This window comes from Plecotus auritus, assembly GCF_963455305.1.
Source record: "Plecotus auritus genome assembly, chromosome: 7".
In the NCBI taxonomy this organism is placed as follows: domain Eukaryota; kingdom Metazoa; phylum Chordata; class Mammalia; order Chiroptera; family Vespertilionidae; genus Plecotus; species Plecotus auritus.
Genome location: NC_137774.1, coordinates 78697051 through 78710352, shown reverse-complemented (window position 1 = coordinate 78710352; position 13302 = coordinate 78697051). Strand labels below are relative to the sequence as shown.

Sequence of the window (13302 nt, the reverse complement as noted above, 5' to 3'; positions counted from 1 at the left end):
TATCGGAGAGACAGGTAGATATTCAAAGAGAGTAAACTAAGAGGCACACCTATCAGGTGAATGGGACAGGGAGGTGGGATTCTGGAGAGGATTTTGAAACCAGAGAGAGGAGCAATCCATCCATTCCTTTCTCTGGGTCCTGGAGAGGCAACTTGGTGTCTGGCCAGGTTCTTCCCAGTGTGGGGCACACCCACCAGCAGGCACAGGGGAGGTGCTTTTAGGTGACAGAGGGAGGAGGCGTCATCTAGCTTTGAATCACCAGCTGAGAACGCAATTCCCTTTTCAATGATCTCCCCATCGTTCTGATTACACGAAGGAGAAAGTCTCCTTCTGCAGTAGCATGAGACTCTCGCCTCTCTTTTACCTGCTGATCTCCCTTTGTCACAGCTCCTAAACCTCAGGCTCGCGGGCTGGTTCAAGCAACAGTATCTGGCCAGAATGCACTAACACTGTTTTCTTTGGGTAGTGTTTACATTAGTAAGTTTGTCTTCTATTTCTGGCAGATGGCACTAGTTTCCTGTTTACCATCATGACATAGAACTTCCTTTTAAAATAAATATAGTCAGCCCTGGCCGGTGTGGCTCAGTTGGTTAAGCGTCGTCCCATGCACCAAGAGGTCACGGTTCAGTTCCCGGTCAGGGCACAGGACCAGGTTGTGGGTTTAGTCCCTGGTGGGGTGTGTATGGTAGGTGACTGATTGATGTTTCTCTCTCTCTCCCTTCCTCTCTCTCTCAAATCAATAATAATAAAAAAATAACCCACACCATGTAAATATAAATAAACAGAGTAGTTGTTAATGAGAATGTTAGGTGAATACTAGTTCAGGTGGCATGTGGAAATGTCAGAAATGATGGCTTGACCATGGTTAGCATTTGGTGAATAGCTTTATAGTAAGAGGAGAGTGGCGTGTGCTGCAGTGGGTCTAAGTTCAAATCCCCACTCAATCCCTCACATAGGGCCTTTGGGCAAGTTTCTTAGGTAGCTTCTCAGAGCCTGTTTTTCATGGACTGTTGTGTACACTGACGGTAATGTTTGTAAAGTAACTGGTGCAGAGTAAATGCTCAGCAAATGGCAGGACAGCTCCAGCCCCACCTAGATTGTGCATTCTGGGAGAGCCTTGGGTTGTCTCTGTCCTCTAGGTGGCTGTGAGACAGGCAGGGGCCACCGTCCCTGCTGGTGGGTGGGCTCCTCCTGATCCTCCTCTGTAGTAGCCAGACCACATTCTTGTTCCCTTTTATATGGGACCTCAGTTCAAATGAGCACCTTCCTGCCTCCTCTGCAGCCCTAAGGAGAATCTCTTACTTGGGAGACTGAGTCTTGATTAACCATAGAATTTCAGAATTAAAAGACATGTGACAGGTCAGACACTAGATCTACTGGGAAACCTCAGGACCTGAGGCAGGGTGGTGGGTGGCCCTTTGGAGGGGCCTCAAACCTCCCAAGGATCTCTAATTTAGACCCCGGAGGCTGTCCCCTTGGAGAGCTTCCCAACAAGGTGGAAAAAGAGCATCAGAAAACTTAAGCACGGCCTCCCAGCTGGTCCAGCATCTGAGCAATAAATGAGCCTTTCTGAAAAGGGCTTCAAGTCTCATGTTTGTGGCAAGTCTATTGCCTTGTATTTGGGGGGGGGGGGGAATGCAAATAGCATTAACCTGTGGAACTAAAAGCTTAAAAATATTCTGTGATACGTTGTGGCCCTGTTTTGCAATTTCTTCAAATTTTTAATACAGAAAATCTCCCCTTCTCATCTCCTCCTCTCTTCCCCCACCCCCCCACCCGCCGCAGGTGGGGGAACTGAGACTGGAAAGAAAGCCAGTACCTTCTTTTCTGTCATTTTCAGGGACAACAAATTCCAGGACTGTGGGTTCAAAGGCTATGGGTAGTGGTTTGTGTGAGTAGGGGGTCAGTGAATGCGGGACTCTGGAGGAACCACAGGACTAGGTTCTCGGTGGCCCTGCCACCTCCCAGCAAGGTCGGGGCTATGTCAGATAATAAAAATGCCAGTAGCTAACATGTACTGAGCACTGACTATGTGCCAGGCACTGTGCGTGTGTTCTCACTTTCAGGCCTTACAACCACCCAAGGAAAGCGGTCCTGTGTGGAAAGAAGAGAGACCCAGGCAGGAAAGATTACAGGCAAGACCACAAAGCTAAGAAAAGTGTCAGAGAAGGGGTCCTAAAGCACGGAGTCGAATTCCAAAACCCTGTTCTTCACCCTTCCCCGAAGGGAAGAGAAGAGGGGTAAAGGGGAGGAAAGAGAGGAGAGGAGAGGCGAGGGAGCTGGGAACCTGGCAGGGGGAGCTCAACGAGAGAGACCCAGATCCAAGGAGTTTCCTTCCCACGTCTCCCGCTTCCCGCAGCTACGCTATGGAATCCGCCCTAAACTTGGCAGTGCTGCGCAGGAAGCAGGCAGGGCTGGGGCTGGGGCTGGGGGTGCCCTCCCAGGGCTCCGGCCTTTCTCTGCGGGGTCCCCCACCCACCTCCTGCGGCCCCTCCCACTCCGCTCTCCCGGCTCCTGACATCACGCCCCGGGAGGCGGGATCGGAGAAAGAGGGGGACGTGGGGAGGAGGCTCCGCGCCACCGTAAGGGAGGAGGGAGGGCGCGCAGTCCCAGCTCAGAGCTTCGAAACAGTCTGGCTACTTCGCCTCGCGCCCCAGCCCGTCGGTCGGTCCCGCCGCCAACGCCCGGTGAGTGGGGATTGTGCCCGGGGCCGCGCGCCCCTCGTAGGGCTTCGGGCGGTGTGCGCCCGGGAAGCGCGCGCGCGGGCCCTGCACGTACTGGACCCAGGGGGATCCCTGCAGTTGATAGGGAGCAGGGTGGGGTCGAGGCCCCTCCCTGCCGAAAATCCACCCTTCCTCCGCCAGATACGGGGACGCAGGCTTCCCGCCGGTGCCCCACTCGCTCGGGACCCGGAATTCCACCTCCCCACCCCCGGACTGCTTCCTTCTCCGTGAGCGCCGGGGCGGGCGGGAAAAGTTTGGGGAGGAGTCCGAGGCAGCCCTCCTGTCGCGTGAGGGTCCACAGCGCCTCGCAGCACTGCCCCCCGCCTCCCAGAGCGCGCGGGACTGGCTGCGCCCAGGCCGGGTCAGTGGGTCGTGCGGAGTAGCGCAATCCTTTCGGCCCGGGCGGCGGCTCCGTTGCGCCCCCCTACGGCGTGGAGCTACTTTCTTAGGTCTGGGTCGGTGGAGGAGCCTCAAGGCCCTGCTTGGAGGACGCCTCCGCCCCTCCCCACCTTAGCCTTCCTGGGGCTTTCAGGGCTTTTAGGGCCCGCCCATGGGTTCCAGAGAAAGAGGGATCGAGAGTTCAGGTGTGAATTATACAGGGTGCTCAACACACTCCCATGAGATCCTCATTTGGGGTCCTCATGGGGACCTCATCTATGGAGACTAGTCTTGGGCACCTGGACCTGAGGGAGGCCCCACAGAGGAAAGCCCTCCCTCCAGGCCCCACAACCCACTCCTTACTTTGGAACAAGGCTGACAGCTTAGTTTCAGATTTGGGGTTAGGGGCACTGCCCCCTCCCAAGCTCCAAAGATGTGTATGTGGGATTGGTGGTGGCGGTGGTGGTGTGATCTTGTAACTTATCTGCGTCGGAAATGCAGAGACCAGCCTGAAAAGTGACAGCCAATGGCCTTGCCCAGGGCCTTAAGAAACGAGCAGCCCAAATACTGGGTAATTCCCCTCACATGAGGTACCCTAACATAGGCACGTTCCTAGGCGCAGAAAGTAGCGTAGAGGCTACCAGGAGCTGGGAAAGGGGAGTAAGGGATTATGGCTTAATGGGTGCAGAGTTTTTGTTGAGAAGGGTGAAAACATTTTGGGTATAGATAGTGGTGATAGTTATACGACATTGTGAATGTGTTTAATGCCACTGAATTGCACACTTGTAGGTGGTTAAAATATTATATATATTTTATCATAATGTTTTTAAAAAGTCTTCAGCCACTTACTTCTACACTGAATCTGTCAGAAATCCCAGAGGCACTCACTGTTGCTGGCCACTTCTCCCTGGAACTTGGCCTTGGGATGAGGAAGTGGACGGAGGATGAGGAAGGGGCTGGAGCCTGGTTTCCCCAGGAGTCCTCAAGGGACAGAGATGGAAACCAAAGCTGCGGAGCCTTTGCAGCGCTGGGGCACCCAAGCGCTCGCGCTCCCGTTCTCCCAGAGCCTCTCACTCCTAGATGCGGAGCCTGGCTGAGACTGCCAGTCAGTGTTTCAGGTCCTTGAGCTAGTAATGCCCAGAGCCAGACTTGGAACCTCTACCTGCACCCCCTCCCCTGCAAGACCTCCCCTTTTCTCTACCTGGAGATGTCCAGGTGGGTTGTGGGGAATGCGGGAGACCCTTCTGGAGAAATCAGGGCCCAGATGCCAAGCCCACAGCCTAGGGAGGGGTGTGGGGGTGGCAAGAAGGTGCAGAACCAGTTTTCCCACTGAGGGTTTTGGATCTGCCACCTCTACCCCCGCCTGGACTTGGGGAGTGGGGGTGGGAGGCAGAGAGCAGGCCACACAGCCTGGAGCTGCCTCTGTCTGTCCTGTGAGGAAATTTTGATTCGCCTGAAATCCTGGGACAGGTGTTTGTGCCTCAGAGATGGCTAGCGGGGTGGGTGAGGCCAGGGCCAGGCAGGGAGCTTGGGAGATGACACTGTACTTCCTCACCCAGAGGGGAGGGGCCGTGCCCTCTCTGGCTGGCAGGGCCCCAGATCAGGGCACAACTCTTGAGGGTCAAGCAGGTCTCCCTGGCATCTAATTGTAAATACAGGGCACATCCATTCACTCCTCTCTGCCACCCCCTTCACACTACACGCACAAGTAATTTGTAAGGCCCTTTCTTCCTGGAATTTAAGCGTGTTTCACCTACATATCCTTTCTCTGTCTCTCACACGATATCTCTTTCACAGGAGCTAAAACCGCGTGCATGTGGCACACTCTCAATTTCCCAGCTACGGGTGATTGACTGAGAGGGAGGCTCAACTGGCCAGTGTTTCATCCCAGGCACATGCCGCCCTGCCCTCTGGGGCCTTCCTGGCTGACGGGGGCAGAGTGAAGGCCTCTCTTTGTCATAGTCAACCCCGCCAGACATGGCCAGGAAGGGAAGTCTGTCGAGACAAAAACATAGGAATGCCTTTCCAGGCCAGATGGGATGGCAGTGGGCTGCTGGCTGGTTGGCGGGGTTTGTTTGGGAGGCAGGAGTCCAGCCACCTTCCTGGGGGGGCAGAAAATTGTGTGTGTTGCAACATGTGGTTGCTGCACCGGCTCTGTGGACAAGTGGGGCCTCTGACATAGGCTCTGGGGCTAACGCAGGGTGGGGGTGGTGGCAGCATCACCCAAAGGTGCAGTGGGGTCCCTGGCATTGGGACTGGGGAGCAGAACCCTTCCAGAAGAGGCAGTTAAAGGTCAGGTTGGCGGCCGGACTCCTGTGTGGGAGCCCCTTGGGGATGTCTTACTGGGTTTGGAAAAGCGGGCGATTGGCAGCAGCAGCTGGAATGGGGAACCAGGACAGCTGGCACCATAGCCAGGACTAGAGGCCTGACTCTTGGTTGTTGGCTTCAGCTTGTCCAGGGAAGGAATGGGGACCTGGGAGAGGTGTGGCTGGAAGAGGAGGCCCCCATTCTCCCCCCGAGGAGTGGTGCAGCCTGGCTTCCTGCAGGAGTTACTTAAAGACTGCAGTTTCGGCAGGACCAGCTTTGGCGGGAATCGGCAGATGCATCTGGCTCTTGTTAGGGACAGGCCGAAGGGGGAGGCTAAAAATATCTGAGGCAGAGCTGCCACCCAGCGTGAGCGCAGGGCTGGTAACCTGATACCCACGGTGGGGGGGTGGGGGCGCTGGTGGTGACTGTGATGTTGTTCTGTACCAGTCACTTGGGCTCTCCCAGGCAGCAGAGCCTTAGGTGGACTCCTGGAAGGGGTAAGAGCTCTCAGCATTCAGGGCAGCCATGGACCGAGATAGGAGAATTTCAGAGGCACAACCACCTTAGATCATCCCATTGTGACAGCAGCAGGGCCACTCCGAGAGGTGGAGTGACTTGCCTACAGTCACCCAGCACTTGGCTGCAGGTTCATCTCTGTTCCAATGTAGTAAGATCTGTAAGACACGGTTGAATCTTTTTAAAAAGAGCAAAGCAATATGTGGGAAAATACGCTATTTATGTAGCAACAAACAAGTACTAGGTGTGTTTCATGTGTATTCCTGTAACTCATACGTATCACGTGTGTACAAAGAAAAATGTCTGCAAGGGTTTATCAGAATAGATTGAAGTGGTTGCCTCTGGTGAGAGGTGTGGAAGGCACGGGCACAGGGACTCCACTCTTATCTACAACAGAGAATATGTTCATGGGTTACTTGTGTACCTGAAGTTCAATAATAATATAGGGCATTTTGCAGAGCGTTAGAAGATTGGCTGCATGGTGGAGGCTCTGGATAGAGTCTAGGTAGGGCTGTGCAGTAATCCAGGGACACGTAATGGGGGCTTAAATCCAGAGCTGCCATCCAGTCCCCATGGAACGTTGCCCTCATTGTGGACACCTCATGGGTGTGATGGGTTTCCCATCTGGGGTCTGGGTGCTATTCATAGACAAGTGGCGGGTGGGGGCAGGGGGGGAGCAGTGAGTACCCTTGGGGTATGTTAATAGCGCCACCATGAGGTCCTCGGCAGCGTGTCCTAGAGACCACTGGGAGTCTAGGCTGGGAAGAGAATTCGGAGACAGACCTGGGTCTGCTTGGTGTTTGAGAGCAGGGAAGAATGACTTAGATTTTGCCAGTGTTTGTTTGTTTTCTGTTTGTTTGTTTTTTAAATATATTCTTTATTGATTTCAGAGAGGAAGAAAGAGGGAAAGAGAGATAGAAACATCAATGATGAGAATCATTGACTGGCTGCCTCCTGCACGCCCCCTACTGGAGATCGAGCCCACAACCCAGGCAGAGCCCTTGACTGGAATCGAACCTGGGACCCTTCAGTCCACAGGCCGGTGCTCTACCTACTGACCCCAACCGGCCAGGGCAGATTTTGCCAGTGTTATCAGCAGCAATGAAAATAGTGATCCTGCTGTTATTATAGCATTTATAGGATGCAAAGCAGTGTACTGGCCACGTGCTTTACATCCTTTATCTCATTTAAAGTGAGTAACTACCCCCTGAGATAGGGACTCTTATCCCCGCTCTATAGATTTAAAAAAATGGAGTCCTAAAAATGTGGCTTAAACATGCACTGTGACTGTGTTGGGATTTGAATCCAAGTCCGTGGACTCCACAGACTCTGTTCCATCGGACGTACTTCGGTCCCGTCCCTTTCTTTAAAAGCAGACATGTGTGCTCTCCTCTTGAAGCAGTCCTGGTCCTTTGGGCCGGGAAAGTTCCTTGCTGCAGATGTTCTGGTGAGTGTCTGGGAGACGAGCATTTCTCATCCAGAGGTGGCATCTCGGCCCTGAAGGTCCCCGCAGCAGCCTGATCACAGAGAACAGGCGCCCACCCCCAGGAGAAATCCTGCTTTCGACGGGAACCCCCTGTCCACATGGCATTGGGTTCCATTGTTTCTGATGGTCTTTGCGTAAGAGAGGCCGGAGCTGCTGGTGCAGGGACCCACCTGTCGAGTTCACAGGATGTTTCCAGCACCCAGCACAGAGCTAAGCATGCAGTAAGCACTTAGTAGATCTCTGTTCACGTGACTAACTGATAGAAGGAATCACCCTGGGTCTTAGGCAGCTTCCTGCTTTCCAGCCAACCCCAGTGAGGGGCCAGCCAGAAGCTGCAGGGGATGGGGAGGGAAGGGTTTTGGGAAAGGTTGGGGACCGTGAGAGAGTATTAGGATCGGCAGCTGTTCCCTCTCCCTCCTGCCATTGGCTCTGCCTGGAGCCGCGACAGGCCCAAGCGGTATGGTCAGTGTCCATTTATATCAACATGACATGGGGTCACATTCTTCTAAGACCAGAAGAGGCTTAATCTTCGACACGCTCAGAGTGTGGTCTGCACACCCACAGGCATTTGGAGGTGAATTATATGCAGGCAGTGCTGAAAACTGCAGTACGCTCATATTTATTTTAAAGTATATTACTAAAACGTCAATCATTGGCAAGTGATACTGATTTTCCATTTATGGCATAAGACACATTTTAAAAGAATCCAATTAAACTGATGTGCTTTAGTGATAATTCTGGGCAATGAACAGTACAGTTGGCACACAGATGGACACAAAGGATAATGGTGGCCATGTTGACGCTATTGGTGTCCCACCTGGTCCCCTTGGCTGGCTGAAGGGCCCACCCCCACCCCCACCCCCAGCTGTGATGCTCTCAGCTTCCCCTTCTCCTGAGAATTTTAAGAAGCCCCCGACCCGCCCTAACCAGTTTGGCTCAGTGGATAGAGCGTCGGCCTACGGACTGAAGGGTCCCGGGTTCGATTCCGGTCAAGGGCATGTACCTTGGTTGCAGGCACATCCCCAGTAGGGGCTGTGCAGGAGGCAGCTGATCGATGACTCTCTCTCATCGATGTTTCTAACTCTCTATCGCTCTCCCTTCCTCTCTGTAAAAAATCAATAAAATATATTTAAAAAAAAAAAAAAGAAGCCCCCGTCCCAAAGATGTCTGGGAAGTTATGCGCCCGCTCCCCCCGGGAGTGAGAGGAGGACGCTGAGCCTTCCTCTCCACCCGCTCCCTGGAGGTTCTTCAGTCTTCACCTCCTCCCTGCTCTGGGGCTTCCTGGATGCCAGGCACTGTGCTGGGCATCAGGGACACAGCAGTGACCAAACAGACATAAATCCCTGCCCACAAGGCACTTCCAGTCTAGAGGGATGAGACCAAAAAAGTGAATAGAGAGCAATAGGGAAATAGCAGATGATGTTCAGCGATTTGAAGAAAATAAAACAGGAGTCACTTCGATTGGATAGTCTGGGAAGGCTTCTCTCAGAATGGGGACTTTGGAATTGAGGCTGAACACAGAGAAGCAGCTAGACACCCCAAGATCTAAGAACTTCCCCAAAAGGGGGAAGCAAGTGGGAAGCAAGCTGGGTCCTTTGGGGAGAAGGAAGGGGCACTAAGGTTTGGGGTACTAGCCTATCCCCGATTTCTTTTGGCCACTCTGTGAGGGCCGGGACTGGGTGGTCCATGTCCTCATGTCCTCGAGTCGTGCCTACTGTATACTCTCTATACTCAGGACACCCTGGAAAGTGAGGGGCTGGCTCAGTCCCAGGCATTGGGTGTGGGTGGTCAATTGAGGGTGTGGGATGAGGATGTCTGGCCTCTGGGCCGTGCGGTTTCTACCTTCCCTTTCACACCAGGGGCTGCCAAGGGCTCTCAGGTGTCCTTGTGTGTCAGCCCCAAGGGCATGGAGGTATTGAAATACCAGCCCCCAGTAAACTCAGAGCTCCCCCATTTTATTCTCTGAAATCTTTTTAAATGAGTTTTTTCAAGCATACAATTCAGTGTGTTTTAGTGGCACCGCAGCCAGGTGTGACCATCATCAGAGTCCATTTGGGAACATTTCATCGCCTCATAAAGAAATCCTTTCAATATCCCGCCCTATTTTCCCATCCCCCTCAGCCCTGGTCAGTCACTAATCTTTCTGTCTGTATAGATTTGCCTCTTCTGAACATTTTATATAAACAGAATCATACACTATATGGCCTTTTGAGTCTAGCTTAGTTCACTTCATGTAATATCTTCAAGATTCATCTATGTTGTAGCATATCTACTAGACTTGTTATGACCTAAGTCTATTATATTGTATGGACTTCACACATTTTGTTTATCCATGCATGAGTGGATGGATGGATGGGTTGTTTCTACCTTTTGGCCATGGTCAATAATGCTGCTATATACATTTGTGCAAATTTTTGTTGGACATGTGTTTTCATTTCTCTTGGGTACATATCTAGGCGTAGCAGCGCTGGGTCATGTGGTCACTCTGTTTAGTTGTTTGAGGAACAGCCAGACTGTTTTCCATAGTGGCTGCACCATTTCACAGTCCTACCAGCAGTGTAAGAGCATTCTAATGTCTTCATTTTCATTCAATGCCCCATCCTGTCCTGGTTCCCTACGAAGCTTCCACTGGTGGAGGTGTAGAGCAGCTCCTGAGTTGGGGGCTCCTGGATCTAAGTGAGGCCCCCCTGAAGGTCTTGGGACAGGCTGGGGGTGGAAGGAAGGGAAGGCATGTGCTCTGTGGTTCCCTGGGAGGGGACCACCAGAGGCAGAATTGGAAATCAATGAATTCCTGCAGGGTGGGAGTCGCGATGCTGGAGTGACTTCAGGTGGTGCTGGTTATGACATTAAACAGTGTTAAATCACTCAGCGAGAAAGTGGTTCCCTTTTTGTCGTTAAACGTTTTGATTCCATCAAAGGGAAACTTTGTCACTGCTAAACTCTTGATGCCTCTTTGACTCTAGTTTTGTGTGTTTTTTTTTCTTTCACCAGACAGGGCAGGTCTTCAGCTCAGCCCGTCTGCAGACAGCAGCATTGAACCAGAACTTGTGAATTTTGGAGGGGTTAGCGGAAGGGCCATTTATTTTACAGTCAATCTCTATTTGTGGCAAGTGGTGCCGAGTTTCCGTTTCCCGGGGGCCAGATTTCTTTTTCTTTTTAAAAAATATGTTTTTATTGATTTCAGAGAGAGGAAGAGAGGGATAGAAACATCCTATATAATAAAGAGCTAATATGCTAATTAGACCGAACAGCTGAACGACGACCTTCCAGATGAAGCTGGGGCTGCGAGGGGCTGTGAGGGCCGGCCAGGGCTGTGAGGGCCGAGACCTTTGCACAAATTTCGTGCATCGGGCCTCTAGTCAATAATAAGAGAGAATCATCAATCAGCTGCCTCCTGCATGCCCCCTTTTGGGGATCAAGCTTGAAACCCTGGCATGTGCCCTGACCAGGAATCAAACTGTGACCTCCCGGTTCATGGGTCGATGCTCAACCACTGAGCCACACCGGCAGGGCCAGATTTCTTTTTAAAACACATGTATTTCTGTTAAAGAGTGGTTTTTTTTTAAGACAAAGATGAAGTGAAATCCTTCAGTGATACCTTGAGAGGGTGGTAGGCAAATGACTGAGGTTTGGAAAACCGTGTTCTAAAGCTTAGGGCCCCAAAACCAGATGCGAAGTTGGGAAGTGGTGAGGTCCCCAGTCTGGGGGCACATACGGGTGGAAACTGGATGCTATAAAAATAACCCAGGCAGAGGCTATGAGTCAGGGTGGCTCTGCATGACCACACCATGCCTTTCGGCTGAGACTGCATGAGTTCGCAGTTCTCATTGTGTGGGGTCAGTGTCCCAGTTCCATGGCTGGACAGTGTCAGAGCTGCAGACACAATGTCATCAGAGGTGCCCCAGTTGGAAAGGGGAGGTGTTGGGACTGCCTTTCTTTCTAGCAGGGTGACCTCACAGGCCTCCAGACATGCCAACGGGGAATGGTACAGTGTGATTTCAGGTTCACGGGGATAGCTCCCCAGCTGGCTTAGTATCTGCCCTGGTCTTGAGTGTTTCATGGCAGGATTCCCTTCCTGTCAGTCCCTGCAAGCCCCCAGGTAAGGAGCAGGACCTAGCTGCTCTCAGGTTACAGAGAGGTGCTGTGTTAGGCAGGGTTCTCTAAGAAATGAACCAATTGATGTGTATTATAAAGAGAGATTTACTGTAAGGAATTGGATCACCCAAGTACGGAGGCTGGCAAGTCAAAAATCTGCCAGGTAGGCCGGCAGGACCTAGGGGAGAACTGGTATTGCAGTTCTAGCAGGAAGGTGGGCTTTTTCGTTGTCTTCAGCCTTCAGCTGATTGAATGAGGCCCCTCACATCATGGAGGGCAGTCTGCTTTTCTCAATGCACACCAATTTAAATGCTAATCTCATCCAAGAAACACCCACCACAGAATCATGGTGGCCCAGCCAAGTTGACACATAAAATTAATGATCACAGGTACTTTAGGTGGGCCAGACACACAGAATTAAATAAAATAGAATCTTTCAAATACTCCCTTTAAAATTCCCTTCTAACCCTCCAAGGAGAAACTCAGTTTTGTGCAAATGTGTCTTTAAAACTTTTGAAACACGTGTGACATCCTGTTTCAGCAAAGAGAGAGAGAAGCTGGCCGGGACTCACAGCTCTCAGCAGCAGCAGTTTCTAGCTGGAATCTAATAACACTGTTTTGTTTTCATTGTATTTCTCTTCCCCAGCACCACCTACTTAGGGCAGCAATGGCTGACTTTCCATTTTCAGTCTTGATATAAGGTTTCCTTTTATAAAGGTATGAGTTTTAAAATCAGTTACTAGTAATGCAGGTGGTACACAGATAGGCCTGACCTTCTGAAGGTGGTGCAGGGATGACTGATTTGGAAAACATTGACGTAAGCATAGCGGAGACGGTGCCTGAAATATCCCCTAATTTTCCAAACATCTCGAGCTTCCTGTTGTCTGTTTGCACTTCTTTCCCTCGGGAGACAGTTCTGGTGGTCATTTCCACTTGGTGGCTGCCACCTGAGAGTGGTGGCAGAGGACAGGAGGAGAGAACCTGGCTCTTGGTGAGGAGAAGGGACTGGGGTGGCAATTCTAAGAAACGTCACTGAGATTCTGGTTGAGATTGGTGCATGTACTTGTTATATACAGATGCTGTTCTAAGCATGTCCACTCTGTTATCACCCAACAGTCCTATGAGAGAGTGCCATTGTCATCCCCATTTTACAGATGAGGAAACTGAGGCAGTGAGTGGCCAAGCTGCTGGGCCACAGTCCAGTCGGGCTCCATCTGAGCTCTCACCAAGTTTTGTACACATTACTTCCTGTTGGTCTTCCCCACTTCTTCCCCTTCCTGTGTGAATTTACTCGGTGGTGGAGGCCTGGCTTCCTGGTCTTGAAGCTCCTTGGACCTGGCTGAGTTATAGGCAGTGATTCCTAGTCCCTAACTTGCTGGCAAAATCCATCTATAAAAAGGACAGCTCTTGTCACTTGGGCTGTTAGAGGGAGTGCTGCTGCTCTGCGGATTACATGAAAGTCACTAATACAAGGTGCTCTGTGGCGGAAAGAGTATTCCTAACCCAGTGGCTGTGAGGATGGGAACAACCTGAGCCTGACACCTGCCTCACCCCTAGCCACCTAATCCGAATCCACCTCACCCCACACTCACATGTGCGCCTGCAGATACAGTATCAACCCTCTCTGGGCTGGGCTGTGTGTTTGCCGGGCGGCATAATTACAGGGAACTCCTGGGATGACAGCAGGCAGCAGGGAGCTCTTTAATTGAGGGGTCAGGTAGCAGTCATTGGCAGAATGGTGGTTATTAGCCCTTTTAAGAGCTGCCCAAACTAGCAGACATTCAACAAATATGTGCT

At 51.8% G+C, this 13302-nt stretch overlaps 1 protein-coding gene across 1 annotated transcript in view; it reads left to right on the top strand.

Annotated features, from left to right (window-relative positions):
• Positions 1-2524: 2524 nt before the first annotated feature.
• Positions 2525-13302, top strand: part of EMP2 (epithelial membrane protein 2) — a 33953-nt gene continuing 23175 nt past the window's right edge. Inside the window, exon 1 of the mRNA XM_080678584.1 lies at positions 2525-2687. The gene's annotated coding sequence lies outside the window, so the exon portion shown is untranslated. The remainder of the gene's footprint in view (positions 2688-13302) is intronic.